General features: G+C 37.0%; 1 protein-coding gene across 10 annotated transcripts in view; it reads right to left on the minus strand.

The window, feature by feature from the left end:
- Positions 1-20,909, minus strand: part of PCDH15 (protocadherin related 15) — a 910,832-nt gene that overhangs the window by 178,588 nt on the left and 711,335 nt on the right. The window lies entirely within an intron of this gene.

Raw genomic sequence — 20,909 nt, forward strand, 5'->3', positions numbered from 1 at the left:
AACAGTTAGTTCCAAATTTTACAGTAAAAATATAGATAAAACAATTATTCTACAATTTAAAATTTACTTTTATTGTTAGTTTCAAGAAGTGACAATAAAAGTAAATGTTATATGTGTTACATAAAGCTCCTAATTATTTTAAATGCTGTGCAGCTTAGGATATAAAAGTGTTTGTAAATAGATGCTATAAAATTTCACTGGGATTCAATCTGGCTCTATTGCTTTCTTTCTACTGAGAGACAAATTAATTTATTTTGACATGTTTGAATTCAATATATTTGCAAATCAGTACCAATTAAGGAACTGTTTTTATATCTTCTATAAGGGAATTTAATGAAAATGGGAAGAAAAAAAAATACCCACCAGAACTCCTATTATTTGTAACCTTGGAATAATTGTATCAGGGTAATCTAATTTTACGTATTTAACCAAGAAAAACAGTTTACAAAAGACATGAATCAAGAAAGAGATGCCAGCTTTCCCAGAGTTCTTAGGATGGACTGTAGACAAGAAAATGGGTGAAAGACCAATGGTTAGAAGTTGTTTTTTAAATCTTTTCTGAAAGGTGCTTTCTATTGTTAGAAGTTTTGCTTCTATTCAGACCCACAAAGTGTTCCCATTTGGAAGACAAGAAAACTGAGGTCCTGAATAGTAAATACTTTCATTTATAAAAGGCCCCTAGATGGGATTCAGATAAGAATGGCTTGAATATCATGTCTTTGGGGGGAAAGGGGACTTTGTCCCTTTGACTTTCCTCTTTCTTTTTCTTCCCAAACTCTACTCACCAGGCTTCAGTCTTAGTTCTATAGCAATGAATGTCATTTCATGGACTAGAATTAAGCTGAGAAAACTCTCCTTTGATTCTAATAACTCTGAGTTTATATTCTGACTCTCATATTTACTAGTTACATGACCCTGGAAAAATTCTTAGTTTCTCTAATCTTAGTTTTTATCTATGAAATGGGAAATTAATTAGATCAGAAGATTATTGAGTTTCCTAAAGGATATAATATGTACAAAAAGTTTTCCTTACCCTTTGCATATAATAGGTACTCCATAAATTATAGACATTGTTAGTACATTATTTTATAAGCTATGCTTCTGAAAGTTTACTTTCAATATTGTAATGATATATAGCTTTGTCTTATAGACAGTAGAAACAATAAAAATAAAAATAAAACTAGAATATGCATAGTTATTAAATCTATCTTGGCTAATATTGTTCACTTCAGTTCAGTCACTCAGTCTTGTTCGACTTTTTGTGAGCCCATGAACCTCAGCACACCAGGCCTCCCTGTTCGTCCCGAACTGCCAGAGTTCACCCAAACCCATGTTCACAGAGTTGGTGATGCCATACAGCCATCTCATCCTCAGTCGTACCCTTCTCCTCCTGCCCTCAATCTTTCCCAGCATCAGGCTCTTTTCAAATGAGTCAGCTCTTCACATCAGGGGGCCAAAGTATTGGAGTTTCAGCTTTAACATCGGTCCCTCCAATGAACACCCAGGACTGATCTCCTTTAGGATGGACTGGTTGGATCTCCTTGCAGTCCAAGGGACTCTCAAGAGTCTTCTCCAACACCACAGTTCAAAAGCATCAATTCTTTGGCGCTCAGCCTTCTTTATAGTCCAACTCTCACATCCATACATGACCACTGGAAAAACCATAATCACGACTAGACGGACCTTTGTTGGCAAAGTAATGTCTCTGCTTTTTAATATGCTGTCAAGGTTGGTCAAAACTTTCCTTCCAAGGAGCAAGAGTCTTTTAATTTCATGACTGCAGTCACCATCTGCAGTGATTTTGGAGCCCAGAAAAATAAAGTCAGCCACTATTTCCACTGTTTCCCCATCTATTTCCCATGAAGTGATGGGACTGAATGCCATGATCTTAGTTTTCTGAATGTTGAGCTTTAAGCCAACTTTTTCACTCTCCTCTTTCATGTTCATCAAGAGACTCTTTAGTTCTTCTTCACTTTCTGCTATAAGGGTGGTGTCATCTGCATATCTGAGGTTATTGATATTTCTCCTGGCAATCTTGATTCCAGCTTGTGCTTCCTCTAGCTCAGTTTCTCATGATGTACTCTGCATATAAGTTAAATAAGTTTAATTACCCCTGGAGGTCCAGGCCTGGGTCCAGAGCTACCACCCTGAGAGCGACGAGGAGGCAGTGGCCCTGATGGAGCATTGGCACCGTAAGGCCCAGGCCATGGGGCAGCAGGTGAGGCAAAGAGCCTGTTCTCCATGGACCAGGCCTGGGAGGTAGTGGGGCTGCTACCAGGTGGATAATTGCTAAAACCACAGTAGTAATATTATCATTTGTCTAACTCAATGAAACTAATCCATGCTGTGAGGAGCCACCCAAGACGGATGGGTCATGGTGGAGAGGTCTGATAGAATGTGGTCCACTGGAGAAGGGAATGGAAACCACTTCAGTATTCTTGCCTTGAGGACCCCATTAACAGTATGAAAAGGCAAAATGCTGGGACACTGAAAGATGAACTCCCCAGGTCAGTAGGTGCCCAATATGCTACTGGAGATCAGTGGAGAAATAACTCCAGAAAGAATGAAGAGATGGAGCCAAAGCAAAAACAACACCCAGCTGTGAATGGGACTGGTGATGGAAGCAGGGTTTGATGCTGTAAAGAGCAATATTGCAAAGGAACCTGGAACGTTTGGTCCATGAATCAAGGCAAATTGGAAGTGGTCAAACAGGAGATGACAAGATTGAATATTGATGTTCTAGGGATCAGCGAACTAAGATGGACTGGAATGGGTGAATTTAACTCAGATGACCATTACATCTACTACTGTAAGCAGGAATCCCTCAGAAGAAATGGAGCAGCCATCATAGTCAACAAGAGAGTCTGAAATGCAGTAGTACTTGGATCAATCTCAAAAATGACAGAATGATCTCTGTTCGTTTCCAAGGCAAACCACTTGATATCATGGTAATTCAAGTCTATGCCCTGACCAGTAATGCTGCAGATGTTGAAGTTGAACAGTTCTATGAAGACCTACAAGGCATTCTAGAACTAACACCCAAAAAAGATGTCCTTTTCATTATAGGGGACTGGAATGCAAAAGTAGGAAGTCAAGAAACACCTGGAGTAACAGGCAAATTTGGCCTTGGAGTACGGAATGAAGCAGGGCAAAGGCTAATAGAGTTGTGCCAAGAGAACACACTGGTCATAGCAAACACCCTCTTCCAACAACACAAGAGAAGACTCTACACATGGACATCACCAGATGGTCAACACTGAAATGAGATTGATTCTATTCTTTGCAGTCAAAGACGGAGAAGCTCTATATAGTCAGCAAAAACAAGACTGGGAGCTGACTATGGCTCAGATCATGAACTCCTTATTGCCAAATTCAGACTGAAATTGAAAAAAAGTGGAGAAAACCACTAGACCATTCAGGTATGACTTAAATCAAATCCCTTATGACTATACAGTGGATGTGAGAAATAGATTTAAGGGCTAATATTGTAGATGATGTTTTATGCCTTCTGATTTTCCCTTTTAAGTTCTCAGTCACACATCAATTTTACATCTAAAATGGGATAATATTTTTCTTTTTACTATTTTTAGAGCTTTAAATTCATAGACATTTTGGAGTCATTCAAAACCAAGAGGGAGAGGGTGGGATGATTTGGGAGAATGGCATCGAAACATGTGTACTATCGTGTAGAAATGAAGCATCAGTCTATGTTCGATACAGGATAAAGGATGCTTGGGGCTGGTACACGGGATGACCCAGAGAGATGATATGGGGTGGGAGGTTGGAGGGGGATTCAGGATTGGGAGCTCGTATATACCCCGTGGCAGATCCATGTCAATGTATGGCAAAACCAATACAGTACTGTAAAGTAAAATAAAGTAAAAATAAAATTAAAAAAAAAAAACAACCAAGTAGTATAGGGTGGGATTGGTATAGACTGCCTATGAAGCTTAAAAACAATGACAACAAAATCAGTTAACATGTAATGATTGTATGCACAGACGTTTATTCATTCATTCAGTAAGTATTTATTGAACATGTACTATGTGCCTGACACTCACTAGGCAATAGAAGCACAAAGGCAGGTTAGAGGAGGTGAATTGTGCAGTCACTGAGCTTATAGCTTCACAAACAGACAATTGTTTAAACAGTTATAGCTAAATGTAGTAGACACATTCATATCAGATACCTAGTTAGAAATTTAGGAGAATGCAATGGCACCCCACTCCAGTACTCTTGCCTGGAAAATCCCATGGACGGAGGAGCCTGGTGGGCTGTGGTCCATGGGGTCGCTAAGAGTCGGACACGACTGAGCGACTTCACTTTCACTTTTCACTTCAATGCATTGGAGAAGGAAATGACAACCCACTCCAGTGTTCTTGCCTGGAGAATCCCAAGGATGGGGGAGCCTGGTGGGCTGCCGTCCATTGGGTCGCACAGAGTTGGACACGACTGAAGCGACTTAGCAGCAGCAGCAGTTAGAAATTTAGTGGAAAACAAACATGCACCACTTATATTTTATATTCCTCACATTCCTACAAAGTTACTATAAGTAGAAACAGGGGTCTGTGTGGTTTGATGAAATGGCTAGACCAGGAATATTCATTTCAGGCTGGTTGATTTACTTACTAAAAATAGGTCATAATGTATTTATATACTTAGTAATGACCTCTGAGAAAACAGTTTTTCATTTTGGCTTATTTACCTCCAAAAGAATGTTTCCTTTCCCCTTTACAGAGGAAATTATACATTTGGATTTTCATAAGAGTGTGATAGTATAGTTTGAAATTTTACAAGGGCATGACAGTAAACTTTTGAAGCATTCTCTAATGTTTTTATTTTCTATTGATTCCACTAGACTCTATGCCATTAGGTATATATGAAATTGTCATATAAAGATGAGAAATCACCATAGAATCTTGCAATATATTAGTGTAGTCATGCACATAACATCAAAAAAGAGGAAACGTTACTTTTGTCGAATATTTAATATTTCAATTCAAATTCTTCATTTAACAGCCTGCAATGCAGAAGACCCCAACTTGATTCCTGGGTCGGAAAGCTCCTCTGGAGAAGGGATATGCTACCCTCTCCAGCACCCTTGGGCTTCCCTAGTGGCTCAACAAGAAGCCACCTGCAGTATGAGAGACCTGGGTTTGGTTCCTGGATTGAAAAAATCCCCTGGAGATGGGAAAGGCTACCCGCTCTAGTATTCTGGCCTGGAGAATTCCATGGGCTATATAATCCATGGGGTCCCAAATAGACACGACTGAGTGACTTACTTTTACTTCATTTTCTACGTTTAACAGTTGAGTGAATGTACTATCTCAAAAGTAACAGTAAAAGTAGACATTCAAATTCTGCTAGAATCTCTAAGAAAGAAAGAGATAATAAGTCATTTTTCATTGTGTCAATCATACCCTAGAAAGATAGTAAACGTTTATAATCATGCCATCTAGGTAGGAAGATATATAGTCAGTATTCAGTGCCATAAGATACATAAATTCATTGTTATTTTAGGAAACCAGGATATTTCATTTCCATTTAAAACTTTTGCCAAAGAAGTTGCAATTAATGCATTAATTCTACATTTAGTTTTTAACATGATGCATTTTTATATATGTAAATATGTGTAATATTATTCAGTCATAAGAAAAAGAAGAGAATCTTGCCATTGTGACAACATGAACAGACCATAAGGGCCTATGTTAACTGAAATAGGTCAGTGAAGGCAAATACTGTATGATCTCACTAATATGTGAAATCTAAATAAAAATGGAAACTCAGAGAAACAGAGAACAAGCTTATGGCTGCCGGAAATAGGAGGAGGGGGGTAGGCGGTGAGGAAACCAGGTAAAGGCAGTCAAAAGGTACAAGCTTCTAGTTATAAGACAAGCAAGTTCTGAGAAAGAATGTACAGTATGCCAACTATAGTTAAAAATACTATATTGTATGCTTGGTTGCTAAAAGAGTAGATATTAAAAGTCCTCATCATGAGAACAAAATTAACTATATGAGGTGATGAATGTTAACTAAATTTATCTTAGTAATTATTTTATAATACATAAATTTTCAAATTATTGCCTTGCACAGTTTTAAATGAATACAATGTTGCATGTCAATTATATCTCAATAAAGCTGGAAAAATAGTTATAGTTACACATCTCCTAGGAGAAGGCAATGGCACCCCACTCCAGCACTCTTGCCTGGAAAATCCCATGGATGGAGGAGTCTGGTGGGCCGCAGTCCACGGGGTCGCTAGAGTCTGATAGGACTGAGCGACTTCACTTTCACTTTTCACTTTCATGCATTGGAGAAGGAAATGGCAACCCACTCCAGTGTTCTTGCCTGGAGAATCCCAGGGACAGGGGAGCCTCATGAGCTGCCGTCTGTGGGGTCACACAGAGTCGGACACGACTGAAGTGACTTAGCAGCAGCAGCAGCGAATATCTCCTACCCAGCTTTTTAAAACCTATATGGTATCCCTAGTTATTAAATTTTGAAAGAAGTTTAAAAAGGCTGACAGGTTGCTCTGACAAACCAGAATTAGCATCAACATTTCCCCTTAAATAGGGTAATTTATTATTTAGAATCCATTAGATAAAGATTTCGGAGAAGGCAATGTCACCCCACTCCAGTACTCTTGCCTGGATCCAGTCCATGGGGTCGCTAAGAGTCAGACACGACTGAGCGACTTCCCTTTCACTTTTCACTTTCACGCACTGGAGAAGGAAATGGCAACCCACTCCAGTGTTCTTGCCTGGAGGATCCCAGGGACGGGGGAGCCTGGTGGGCTGCCGTCTATGGGGTCGCACAGAGTCAGACATGACTGAAGCGACTCGGCACCAGCAGATAAAGATTTAAATGTCCATTTTCTAGAAACTGATTCACCAGGCTTACTATGTCTGATTGGCAATTTTATTTTCCTCTCTTTTTTGTATAATGCCATACATTGAGAAATGAAATTATAGAAATAAAATAATCATGTAAACACCTCTTACACCTGGAATATATATATATATATATATATATATTTAGTTTGAGATGTAAATGTTATAAAATTAGAAATAATGCACAATAGCATTTTTGAAGACATTTTTTAAATGCTAATTTTTTTAACTTTATTTTGATGTGGACAACTTTTAAAGTCTTTACTGACTTTGCTTCCGTTTTTTATGTTTTGTTTTCTTTGGGATTCAAAGTTCAGCATACACCGTAGAAATTACATGCTTACCAGGTTTTCAATGTCTTCCCAATACTCATAGGACAAAACTCAAATCTTTAATGTGCCCCAAATTTCTGCCTCATCTTACAGTAGCTTATTTTCATTCTTTCTTCCTCAGCCATACAGACCTTCTTTAAATCTTGGAATGTGTTTTCTTCCTTTTCAATTTAGAATTTTTAGAGAATAAATTTCTTTTTAATTCCTGAACCCACTATATTCCTTTACCTACAAGTTTAATTATTACTTATTTATATCTCAACTCATTTTTATTTTTTAATTTGCTCTGATATCCCCCATTGCTGCATTGTATAACTTGTTTTAGGTGCTCATAAAACTATGTTCCTTTCTTCAATGTTACTTAGAAATTTGTATTTATAATCTGTTTTTTATGATCATTTCATTAATTTTTGTCTACTACTCATAAAATCTCTGAGGATATGAATCATGTAGAATTTGTTCAGTGTTACTATTTCTACTGCAGTTATGTGTTCAGTCAATATCCACTGATAGAATGAGAAAAGAAAGTAATGCAACTTGAATACGGCAGTCATTTTACATCATTTTAAACATTTTCAATGGTTGTGTTTTCCTATGAATTATACACTTTAGAGAGAGCATGAGTTCCCTACTAACTGTTCTGTTTTATACTCTGTGTATAGCATTGTGCTAACATTTTAAAATATCATTAAATTAGTGGACAACTATACTGGATGAACTAACAAAATTTAAAGTAAATGAGTTTTGATTTTTCTGCTTCATCTTTTTCACCCTACTCTGAACTGAAATTCATAGCTCAAAGAGCATTCTGAGAACTTCTGTAAAAAGACAAGTAAAATATACCATCAGTGAGGCAGAAATAGGCTTCACAAACAATTCTGTAAGGGACCTGGACATCTTAAACTTGACTCTAAACTGTGGGAATATATCTCTATATGACAATTGTTGAAGGAATTATTTCATTTATAAAGATGATTAGAAGATGATAGCAAGAATAACAACTACTTTCTTAAGCATGTTTTCTGAACCTAGTAATGTATAAAGCTCTTTATCTCATATATAAAGTAATTATTGGATCTTCAGGGAGCTTAAGTAACTTGCCCAAATTCAACGAACAGATGATGAGTGTTGCAGCCAGGATTTAAACCTTAGGACCCCATTAATTATGTTATTTTTCTTCTAAAAAATTTACATTTACTATGAACAAAATAAAAGTAGAGTACCACATTATATGTTGTACTTGAACCAAAATTTCTCACAGGCAGAAATGCAATGAAAGAAGAGAATATATAACTCTTTTTATAGAAGAGCTTGCTTTAAATTCTAAACAGTGTATTTAAAATGAACTGTTAGAACTTGAGTCCTTTATTGTTGGAAGACTTGCTTCACTCTGCTCTATGAGCAAATGTCAAACTATACATAACCTTGAAAATGTGAAGGAGAAATTGAATTCCATGTGGATACAGAGAAAGCCTGTGAAACCTGAAATGAAGGATTGTCAGAGTTATTCTTTTGATAGTTAAAGAGGCAAAATATATTATCTTTGAGGCAAGATATTAGTAGTGCCATAAAAAGACAGGAAAGGTTATCTTCAAGTAAAGTCAGCTCTTATATCGAATGATAAATCTAAATTAAAAGAGAAAACAACATTAGTAATTAAGTAATGCTCTCTGAATGTCAGTTTACTTTATATTTTTAGTTTTCATGTAGCTTTCTTTTTCATTCTTTGAAGTCAAAACCAATAGTTTTCTCTAAACTACTGTATTTATTGATTAAAATCTTTTTTCAAAATTCCCAAGTCCAAATTTATATGGTTTATATAAGAATAATGGCAATGTTCCTCAATATATGGTAACTTTAATTTTCTTGAATAATAAAATAACTAAAACTGCTCACTCACCATTTCCTTGACCATTATGATAGCATTGTTTTCATTTTTCATAGTATATAAATATGGATTTCTGGAGTTTAAATTATGCTTTTTCTCTATTTTTGTATATCAGGAAGTAGACTTATTTTTTAGAGTTCTTTGTAAAATCTACTCTCTTTATTCAGTATAAAACCATTTGAGGAACTTATATTGGATAAAAATAGTGCAAAATGTTTTGTATTTTATTTTTTATAAGATTAATTCACATTAATCTGCAAAGTATCAATTTTTACTTTAATAGGAAAACTAATACGATTATGTTCTTCTTTCAAGGGTATTTTAAATTTTTTTAAAAAGATAGGATATTTATATGTATGTTATTCTTATTTTGGATTTGATATATTACATTTGGATAATACTAAAAATTGAAAATGATTTATGATATTTTTTAAGAGTTAGCAAAATAACAACTTGTTCAAGAGGTTAATAAAAAGACTTTGGGAATATTCGCCCCTTCTGTTTTCTATATATACAAATATAAATTTTGAGTTTCTATTTTGTGGAAATTACATTTTAAAATACATAAATCCCTAAAAATTAATATAATAAATATGACATTAAATCATGCAAAGTTTAATAGTCAATGTTGATACACTTCCATTTTAAATAAATATCAAAATATATCCATATGGGTAACATATTTTTTCAGAAAATCTGTAAACAATTGTCTTTGGTAAAATCGTGATAAGTTGTATAGGATACTGCATTTCCCATTCAAAATCAATATTCACATTTAGACTGTATGATCTATTCCAGACATGTTGACCTTTCCATGATATTTACCTCTAAAACTCACGACAAGTGAATCCCAGTGTGCTTAAGTCTTAGTTCATCATCTTGAGAAGGCCAAATGTCATTCTGCTAAATGCTAACTCACTTGACCTACAGGAGTCAATCTAGTCTCAAGTAACGCTATATGTCTGAACTACTATTGGGATTTTGATGTTTCTGTTTGGATTAAATGAAAGATGTATAAAATGTGTTTTCTGCCTATGACAGTAAAAGTGTTTTCCAGAAGATCCAAGTAATAATTGGCTGAAAACCTCTTATCAGTTATGGACACATGTGGTAGCAATGAGGGTGCCTCATAGAGCTCTGACTATAGGAAGCACACTTCACCAAGGTTCTAGTCGCTGTGCTCTGCTGTATTTGTTGCTGTTCAGTCATTTAGTCATGTCTGACTCTTTGAGACCCCATGGACTGCAGCCCATCAGGCTGCCCTGTCCTTCACTATCACCGGAGTAGCTCAAATTCATGACCACTGAGTCGAAGATGCCCTCCAACCATCTCATCCTCTGTTCTCCCCTTCTCCTCTTGCCCTCAACCTTTCCCAGCATCAGGGTCTTGTCTAATGAGTCAGGTCTTCGCATCAGATGGCCAAAGTATGGAACTTCAGCAATACTCCTTCCAATTAATATTCAGAGTTGATTTCCTTTGGGATTGACTGGTTTGATCTTTTTCTTGCCCAAGGGACTCTCAAGAGTATTCTCCAGCACTACAATTGAAAGCATCAATTCTTCAGTGCTCAGAATTTTTTTTATTGGCTAACTTTCACATCTGTTAATGTTGATGGGAAAAACCAGAGCTTTGACTATGTGGACCTTTGTCAGCAAAGGGATATCTTTGCTTTTTAAATATGCAGCCTATGTTTGTAATATTTTTTCTGTTTATAAAAAGATCATTTTCCTAAGATCTGCTTATAGATAATGATAAAGAAAAGCAGATGTTAAGGCAATTCCCTTCCTGGGAAACATAAGATATCTCTGCTATGGTTTGACTCCCCAGATATCATGCAGAATCTTGCTAAAATAATACATTAGTCACTCAAATGACACAGTAGGCTAGGATGTTATTTATGAGCTTTTCTCCCTGTTCTTCACTTGAGGTCAGAATGCATGTGCTTTCTATGTTCTTCTAGCTTTATAGTTCCTTCTTATTTCTCTCCCACAGATTTTTCCTCTAATAAAATACTTGCTTGCTAAATCTCATCATGATATCTGCTTATTAGAAGACAAACCTGAACTAACACATGACCTTAAGGGGATCAAAATTCCAAGGGAGTATTAGTATCTTGAAATATATAAATTAAATTCAAAATATTCATGAACATATACAGAAAAAGTTTTAGAAACAAAGATGAAAAATTTTAAAGGATATTAATATATAATTTAATATACACATTAAAGTATTCATATATTGACATATTAAAATGACGATGAATACATTGAATGCTTAATATATGTTAATTTATGTGGGAACAAAAAAGAAAGCCCTGACTGTGATAGTTAACCATTATTAAAAATAACAATGTAGAAGAGCTTGTCATATGAATTTATTTAACTAGAATGAGAAACTGGAATTTATATTTCTTTCAGTGCAGCAACTACATGGTTACTATCATTTTTTTTCTTCCATATTAATGGCAGGCATTACCATCTATGCAGAGTTCTCTTTCCCAATAAGTACAACCCTAATCAAAATACCCACTCATAATTAAGAGGAGAGTATTATTTGTCACACCTCCCCTTAAGGAAGAAATTTAGCTCAGTTTCATTTCAACTGTAGCAAAACATGCCACCCCAAAATAGACTGCTTTGGTATATTGATTGTTTTAGGCAGTAGGTACTTAAAAAATGGCAAATGCAGTGAGAAGCTTTTTTTGAGTTCCCTTATCTATCTAAAGACAGATCTTCCAAAAGGAATTCAATCATCATGAATTCTTTTCAAGGAGTTTCACTGAGCAGGAAAGATTGAATCTTTTCACAGGAGAGGAGACTAGAATTGGATAGCACATCCAGGCAAACTCTGCCTGAACTATCACACATTCCATCTGTTCTAAGGGTCCCATTCACATTTCCTAAAATTATTTACTACCTCCCAAGAGGCCTGCACCTCCCTCCCCATTTCCTATTAAGATTGTATTTAATCCAGAATTCTAAAGCCACCTGTTTGAATTATCCATCTTCCTGTGTATATCTCATGTATGCATGAGATACATGTGTTTATAAACTTGTTCACTTTTCTCTTGTTAATTTGTCTTTTATGACAAGAATCTCAGTTAATAAATCTGAAGGATACAAGAAAAGATATTTTTCTTTCCCTACATAGTCACATTATTTGAAATGACTAAACTATAGAATTGATGAAAGTTTGGAAAAAAATGCATACAAATAATTTAAAGGAGTAAATATGCTGATAATAACCTCAGCATGAAGAATAACTTCCCAATATTCATAACTATACAAAGATTGAAGAGGCAAATTTCTCACAACTGTCAGTTTCTTAGAGGAACCCAGTCAAGTTTGTGGCAAGGATATTGGAGGAATCAAAAATTAAATTATTAGCCTGAATAAATGGTCTTTATGGCCTATTTCATTCATTTCATGGTATGACTTTTAGAATAGAATTTTTATGAGTAAGATTAACCTATTTTTCTGTCTTCTAATGAAAATCAAATGGTGAAAAATGGTTTAAATTATATAAGACTGAATATGTTTTAGAGAAACTTAACTGTCTGAATGTTAATAACTCAAAATTTATGATTATTTGTGTAAAGTTATGACCAACCTAGATAGCATATTGAAAAGCAGAGACATTACTTTGCCAACAAAGATCTGTCTAGCCAAGGCTATGATTTTTCCAGTGGTCATGTGTGGATGTGAGAGTTGGACTGTGAAGAAAGCTGAGCACTGAAGAATTGATGCTTGTTTTTTTAAAAAATGATTATTATTATTATTTTTTTACTTTACAACATTGTATTGGTTTTGCCACATATCAACATGAATCTGCCATGGGTATACACATGTTCCCAATCCTGAACCCCACTCCCACCTCCCTGCCCCACACCATCGCAGCACTGTTTATAATAGCCAGGACACGGAAGCAACCTAGATGTCCATCAGCAGATGAATGGATAAGAAAGTTGTGGTACATATACACAATGGAGTATTACTCAGCCATTAAAAAGAATACATTTGAATCAGTTCTAATGAGGTGGATAAAACTGGAGCTGATTATAAAGAGTGAAGCAAGCCAGAAGGAAAAACACCAATACAATATACTAATGAATTGATGCTTTTGAACTGTGGTGTTGGAGAAGACTCTTGAGAGTCCCTTGGACTGCAAGGACATCCAACCAGTCCATTCTGAAGGAGATCAACCCTGGGATTTCTTTGGAAGGAATGATGCTAAAGCTGAAACTCCAGTACTTTGGCCATCTCATGTGAAGAGTTGACTCATTGGAAAAGACTCTGATGCTGAGAGGGATTGGGGGCAGGAGGAGAAGGGGACGACAGTGGATGGGATGGCTGGATGGCATCACTGACTCGATGAACCTGAGTCTGAGTGAACTCCGGGAGTTGGTGATGGACAGGGAGGCCTGGCGTGCTGCGATTCATGGGGTTGCAAAGAGTCAGACACAACTGAGCAACTGAACTGAATTGAACTGAGCAGCTAATAATCAGACTTATTGGGGGAAAAAAAATGAAGCCAGCTGCATTATTTTGAGAAGGGAGGGTTGCTTCAACAACCAAAGATAAAGAAATGTCATTAACTATAAGAAATTTATTTCAAGGGAAGGAAAGAAAGGGAGAATAAAGTGGGATGATTTGAAAATCAAATATGATCCAATAAAAAATAAAAACATATACAGGAAAAATGTAGGATGAACAAAGATAGGCAACTGTGGAAAAGTAATTAAACAATGTGATGAGGCTAAAAAGGAGATACACATTATTTTATCAAAGTCTGTTTTTATACAATTATATTAGACTTCATTTGCTATTATTTTTTTCCCCCTAGTACAGGGAAGGAAACTCTCACACTCAGTGTTTTTAATTGCCCGTTTTCAGGGGGAAAAGGTGAGATTAGAATGCCCTTCTTGCATCTACTTTTTTTTTTTTTAAAGTGCTTTCACCTCCAAATAAACCTATGTCAAGTAGCATATTCTGCCATTCTTTAACTCTAACAAAAAGGATAATTAAGGATTAATTACATTGCTTAGCATCTCTGGAATTTTTGTGCATTCCGCTGAGACAGTAATTGAACCTGAAAAAAAAAAAATAACAGAGGGAAGGGGACATATGAAGTTAATACATTTCTGCCTTTATTGCTTTCTGGTTCCCTTCATTTCTCATTCATTTCTCTTTTTCTTTGTTTCCCTCTCACTCTCTTCCCCTCTCCCTTCCTCTCCCCCTCTTTTTCTTTCATGAAGTGAAACTGTGTCAGTCTTCATAGCAATTTGAAATATTGTAGGCATTTTAACAAAGATTCTGGTTGACCATATAAAAAGAATATACCATAAACAAATAAAACACTTTCTCATAAATAGTAGTTTTAAGATGACAAACTGGAAAATATTGTAACATATAATTTTTAAAAAGCTTCTAAAATGATTAATATATTATGGGATTAGTCATAACTAGCTAATATGACAACAAATCTAAATTTATTGCTCACATAACAGTTCATTGAGGGCTTCCTAAGAAAGCAGCTCTTCTCTAAGCAGAGATTCAGAGACCTAGGTCCCTTTTATCTTGTATTTCTACAACTGTCAACATATGGATCCCAAAGTTCCTCAGGTATTGTTTCCATTTCACTCACCCAAGGGAAAAAGGTTAATTGAGGCCAAGAAATGGTGTAGACAATATTGTTCCACATTTTATTGGCCAGAACTCAGTCACAGGGATCCACTAGCAAGTGAGACTAGGAAAAGTGCTCTAGCTGTATAGCCAGGAGGGAGAGGAAAGGATTTAGGAAGGATCCAGGCATTTCTGCTATTCACTATTCAAAAAATCTTTAAAAAAATGGAGAGATAATTGATGAAGAAAATAGTTTTCACCCTTAGGTTTCTTTTTAAAAATAGTTCACATTTTACATCAAATTTAAGCCTATGTAAATATTTAAGTACAAAGGAGAAGGGGACCACAGAGGATGAGATGTTTGGATGGCATCATCGACTCAATGGACATGAGTCTGAGCAAACACCAGGATATAGTGAAGGACAGGAAAGCCTGGCATACTGCAGCCCATGGGTTTGCAGAGGGTCAGACATGACTGAGGGACTGAACAACAACAACAACTTTACATTTATTCGTAATGCAGCATTTTCTATCAGTATTTGACATGACTTTTGTATTATCCAGGTTTTCTGGCTGAATGACAGAAAAAAAAAAAAATCCTGTTTAGTATCTAAACACTATTAAGTCCATTATGGCAATTATACTGATTCTTGTATAGAATTTTCTTTGTAAACTGTAAGATGCAACAAGATTATGTAAATGCCTTTATGTGCCAGAATAATAAATGAACTTGATAGTCAAGGACACTATTTGCAATTGTTAGAAATGTTCTTCTGGAAGGTCAAAGAATTCTTCCACATATTCTAATGTGACTATTTTAATTTTAGCACCAAATAATTGGCTAGCTTTTCTTCTCAGGTAACAGCTTTATTAATGAAATCTACCTGCAGTTAGTAGTTTTATGCAGAGACGATAAGAAATGGTAAATTATTCATTGAACAAAACATCCGTATTTTTAAAAGTGACATTAAGCAAAGACACTTAAAAAAAAGAAATTGTTCGAGCAATGCCCTAATGCAATACATGATCTTGGCCTTAATGTGCAATATTTTAGCTAAAAGAGTTAATGAGCACTATAATGGAGAGATCTGGAGGGAAATATCTATTACTAAGGAAGTGGTTCCAAGGAAAGCACAGGAAAAAAAAAAAGAAAAAAAGGATATCAATTACTGAGTTTATTTAAAGGGAAGGTGTTACACAGGACACTTTTTTCTTCTTTGGGGACTTTCAAAGAAAGACTAGATTTGAGGTGAGAAGCTTTAGAGAACAAGAGTGGGAATTATGTTGAGTTGAAGCTGAGGGGTATCTGAACTGACCTAAAATACTAGGTACAAGTTTTGTAACAATCTGATCTAGGTAAGTGGAGAAATAACTCCAGAAAATATGAAAGGATGGAGACAAAGCAAAAACAACACCCAGTTGTGGATATGACTGGTGATAGAAGAAAGGTCCAATGCTGTAAAGAGCAATATTGCATAGGAACCTGGAATGTCAGGTCCATGAATCAAGGCAAATTGGAAGTGGTCAAACAGGAGATGCTAACAGTAAACTTTAACATTCTAGGAATCAGCAAACTAAAATGGACTGGAATGGGTGAATTTATCTCAGATGACCATTATATCTACTACTGTAAGCAGGAATCCCTTAGAAGAAATGGAGTAGCCATCATAGTCAACAAAAGTCTGAAATGTAGTACTTGGATGCAATCTCAAAAATGACAGAATGATCTCTGTTCATTTCCAAGGCAAACCATTTAGTATCACAGTAATCCAAGTCTATGCCCTGACCAGTAATGCTGAAGAAGCTGAAGTTGAACAGTTTTATGAAGATCTTCAAGACATTCTAGCACTAACACCCAAAAAAGATGTCCTTTTCATTATATGGGGCTGGAATGCAAAAGTAGGAAGTCAAGAAACATCTGGAGTAACAGGCAAACTTGGCCTTGGAGTACAGAATGAAGCAGGTCAAAGGCTAACAGAGTTGTGCCAAGAGAACACACTGGTCATAGCAAACACCCTCTTCCAACAACACAAGAGAAGATTCTACACATGGACATCACAAGATGGTTGACACTGACATCAGATTGATTATATTCTTTGCAGTCAAAGATGAAGAAACTCTATACAGTCAGCAAAAACAAGACCTGGAGCTGACTGTGGCTCAGATCATGAACTCCTTATTGCCAAATTCAGATTGAAATTGAAGAAAGTGGAGAAAACTACTAGACCATTCAGATATGACCTAAATCAAATCACTTATGACTGGGATTTTGATATACAAGTGGAAGCAGGAAACAGATTTAAAGTACTAGGTCTGACAGACAGAGTGCCTGAAGAACTATCTATGGACAGAGGTTTGTGACCTTGTATAGGAAACAGGAATCAAGATCATTTCCAAGAAAAAGAAACGCAAAAGTCAAAATAGTTGTCTGAGGAGGCCATACAAATAGCTGTGAAAAGAAGAGAAACTAAAGGAAAGGAGAACAGGAAAGATATACCCATTTGAATGCAGAGTTCCAAAGAATAGCAAGAAGAGGTAACAAAGCCTTCCTCAGCAATCAATGCAAAGAAATAAAGGAAAACAATAGAATGGGAAACACTAGAGATCTCTTCAAGTAAATAAGAGATAAAAGGGAATATTTCATGCAAAGATGGGCTCAATAAAGGACAGAAATGGTAGGTACCTAACAGAAGCAGAAGATGTTAAGAAGAGGTAGCAAGAATACACAGAAGAACTGTACAAAAAAATGTTCACAACCCAGATAATCACGATGGTGTGATCACTCACCTCAGTTCAGTTCAGTTCAGTTCAGTTCATTCGCTCAGTCGTGTCTGACTCTTTGCAACCCCATGAATCGCAGCATGCCAGGCCTCCTTGTCCATCACCAACTCCCGGAGTTCACTCAGACTCAGGTTCATCGAGTCAGTGAGGCCATCCAGCCATCTCATCCTCTGCTGTCCCCTTCTCGTCCTGCCCCCAATCCCTCTCAGCCTCAGAGTCTTTTCCAATGAGTCAACTCTTTGCATGAGGTGGCCAGAGAACTGGAGTTTCAGCTTTAGCATCATTCCTTCCAAAGAAATCCCAGGGCTGATCTTCAGAATGGACTAGTTGGATGTCCTTGCAGTCCAAGGGACTCTCAAGAGTCTTCTCCAACACCACACTTCAAAAGCATTAATTCTTCAGTGCTCAGCCTTCTTCACAGTCCAACTCTCACATCCATACATGACCACAGGAAAAACCATAGCCTTGACTAGACAGACCTTAGTCGGCAAAGTAATGTCTCTGCTTTTGAATATGCTATCTAGGTTGGTCATAACTTTTCTTCTGAGGAGTAAGTGTCTTTTAATTTCATGGCTGCAATCACCATCTGCAGTGATTTTGGAGCCCCAAAAATAAATCATGACACTGTTTCCACTGTTTCCCCATCTATTTCCCATGAAGTGATGGGACCGGATGCCATGATCTTCGTTTTCTGAATGTTGAGCTTTAAGTCAACTTTTTCACTCTCTTCTTTCACTTTCATCAGGAGGCTTTTTAGTTCCTTTTCACTTTCTGCCATAAGGATGGTGTCATCTGCATGTCTGAGGTTATTGATATTTCTCCCAGCTATCTTGATTCCAGCTTGTGTTTCTTCCAGTCCAGCGTTTCTCATGATGTACTCTGCATAGAAGTTAAATAAGCAGGGTGCCAATATACAGCCTTGACACGCCCCTTTTCCTATTTGGAACCAGTCTGTTGTTCCATGTCTAGTTCTAACTGTTGCTTCCCTACCTGCATACAGATTTCTCAAGAGGCAGGTCAGGTGGTCGGGTATTCCCATTTCTCTCAGAATTTTCCACTGTTTATTGTGACCCACACAGGCAAAGGCTTTGGCATAGTTAATAAAACAGAAATAGATGTTTTCCTGGAACTCTCTTGCTTTTTCCATGGTCCGATCACTCACCTAGAGCCAGACATTCTGGAACATGAAGTCAAGTGGTCCTTAGGAAGCATCACTATGAACAAAGCTAGTGGAGGTGATGGAATTCCAGTTAAGCTATTTCAAATCCTAAAAGATAATGCTGTGAAAGTGCTGTACTCAATTTGTCAGCAAATTTGGAATACTCAGCAGTGGCCACAGGACTGGAAAAGGTCAGTTTTCATTCCAATATCAAAGAAAGGCAGTGACAAAGAATCCTCATACTACTGCACAATTGCACTGATCTCACCCGCTAGTATAGTAATGCTTAAAATTCTCCAAGCCAGGCTTCAGCAATACATGAACAGTGAACTTCAAGATGTTCATGCTGGTTTTAGAAAAGGCAGAGGAACCAGAAATCAAATTGCCAACATCCACTGGATCATCCAAAAAGCTAGAGAGTTCCAGAAAACATCTATTTCTGCTTTATTAACAATTCAAAGCCTTTGACTGTGTGGATCACAATAAACTGTGGAAAATTCTGAAAGACATGGGAATATCCGACCACCTGCCCTGCCTGTTGAGAAACCTGTATACAGGTCTGGAAGCAACATTTACAATTGGACATGGAACAACTGACTGGTTCCAAGTAGGAAAAGTGGCACGTCAAGGCTGTATATTGTCACCCTGCTTATTTAACTTCTATGCAGAGTACCTCATGAGAAAAGCTGGGCTGGAGGAAGCGCAAGGTGGAATCAAGATTGCCAGGAGAATTATCAATAACATCAGATATGCAGATGACACCACCCTTATGGCAGAAAGTGAAGAAGAACTAAAGAGCCTCTTGATGAAAGTGAAAGAGGAGAGTGAATAACTTGGCTTAAAAAGCTCAACTTTCAGAAAACTAAGATCATGGCATCCGGTCCCATCACTTCATGGCAAATAAATGGGGAAACGTCGGAAACAGTGTCAGACTTTATTTTTCTGGGCTCTGATATCACTGCTGATGGTGATTGCAGCCATGAAATTAAAAGATGCTTACTCCTTGGAAAGTGAAAGTGAAGTCGTTCAGTCGTGTCCAACTCTTTGTGCCACCGTGGACTATAGACCACCAGGCTCCTCTGTCCATGGGATTCTCCGGGCAAGAACACTGGAGTGGGTTGCCATTTCCTTCTCCACTCCTTGGAAGGAAAGTTATAACCAACCTAGACAGCATATTGAAAAGCAGAGACATTACTTTGCCAACAAAGTGAAAAGTGAAAGTGAAGTCGCTCAGTCGTGTCCGACTTTTGCGACCCCGTGGACCGTAGCCCACCAGGCTCCTCTTTCCATGGGATTCTCCAGGCAAGAATATTGGAGTGGGTTGCCATTTCCCTCTCCAGGGGATCTTCCTGACCCAGGGATCGAACCCAGGTCTCCTGCATTGAGGCAGATGCTTTAACCTCTGAGCCACCAGGGAAGCCCCTAAGGTCCGTCTAATCAAGGCTATGGATTTTCCAGTGGTCATGTTTGAATGTGAGAGTTGGACTGTGAAGAAAGCTGAGCACCGAAGAATTGATGTTTTTGACCTGTGGTTTTGGAGAAGACTCTTGAGAGTCCCTTGGACTGCAAGAAGATCTAACCAATCCATCCTAAAAGAGATCAGGCCTGGGTGTTCATTGGAAGGACTGATGTTGAAGCTGAAACTCCAATACTTTGTCGACCTGATGCAAAGAACTGACTCATTGGAAAAGACCCTGATGCTGGAAAAGATTGAAGGTGGGAGAAGAAAGGGATGGCAGAGGATGAGATAGATGGTTGGATGGCATCACTGACTCAATGGACATGAGTGGGGTTGCAAAGAGTTGGACACAACTGAGCTACTGAACTGAACTCTTCAGTAGACTCTGAAAGTCTACTCTTTCTTCAAGAAGCAGCTCAAAACTATGGTGATCATATTCAGACACCATTAAGTGTGTCTCTAACATGCTTCCTTAGTATTTTGACCTTCTATTATTGTGTTTTTACAGTGTATTATGCTTTTCATATAGTCCTTTGCTTCCAACTCATAGTTGTGAGCCTCTGGAGTGTAACGACTTTTGTCTGTGTCCAGAAAGAGTAAATAGAGAAATACAGTATATAGTGAGTCTCCATTCAATGTTTTTGAGAAAACTGTCTCCAACGGGTCCTAACACACTAATAAAAGTACATTAATATTTTAACTTAATTGAATTTTGAAAAATCATGAAAGAAATTATGCTGTATTTGCAGGTGAGCTTTACACAATATCCTTTCATTTAC

This window comes from Capra hircus, chromosome 26 (assembly GCF_001704415.2).
Source record: "Capra hircus breed San Clemente chromosome 26, ASM170441v1, whole genome shotgun sequence".
Taxonomy (NCBI): domain Eukaryota; kingdom Metazoa; phylum Chordata; class Mammalia; order Artiodactyla; family Bovidae; genus Capra; species Capra hircus.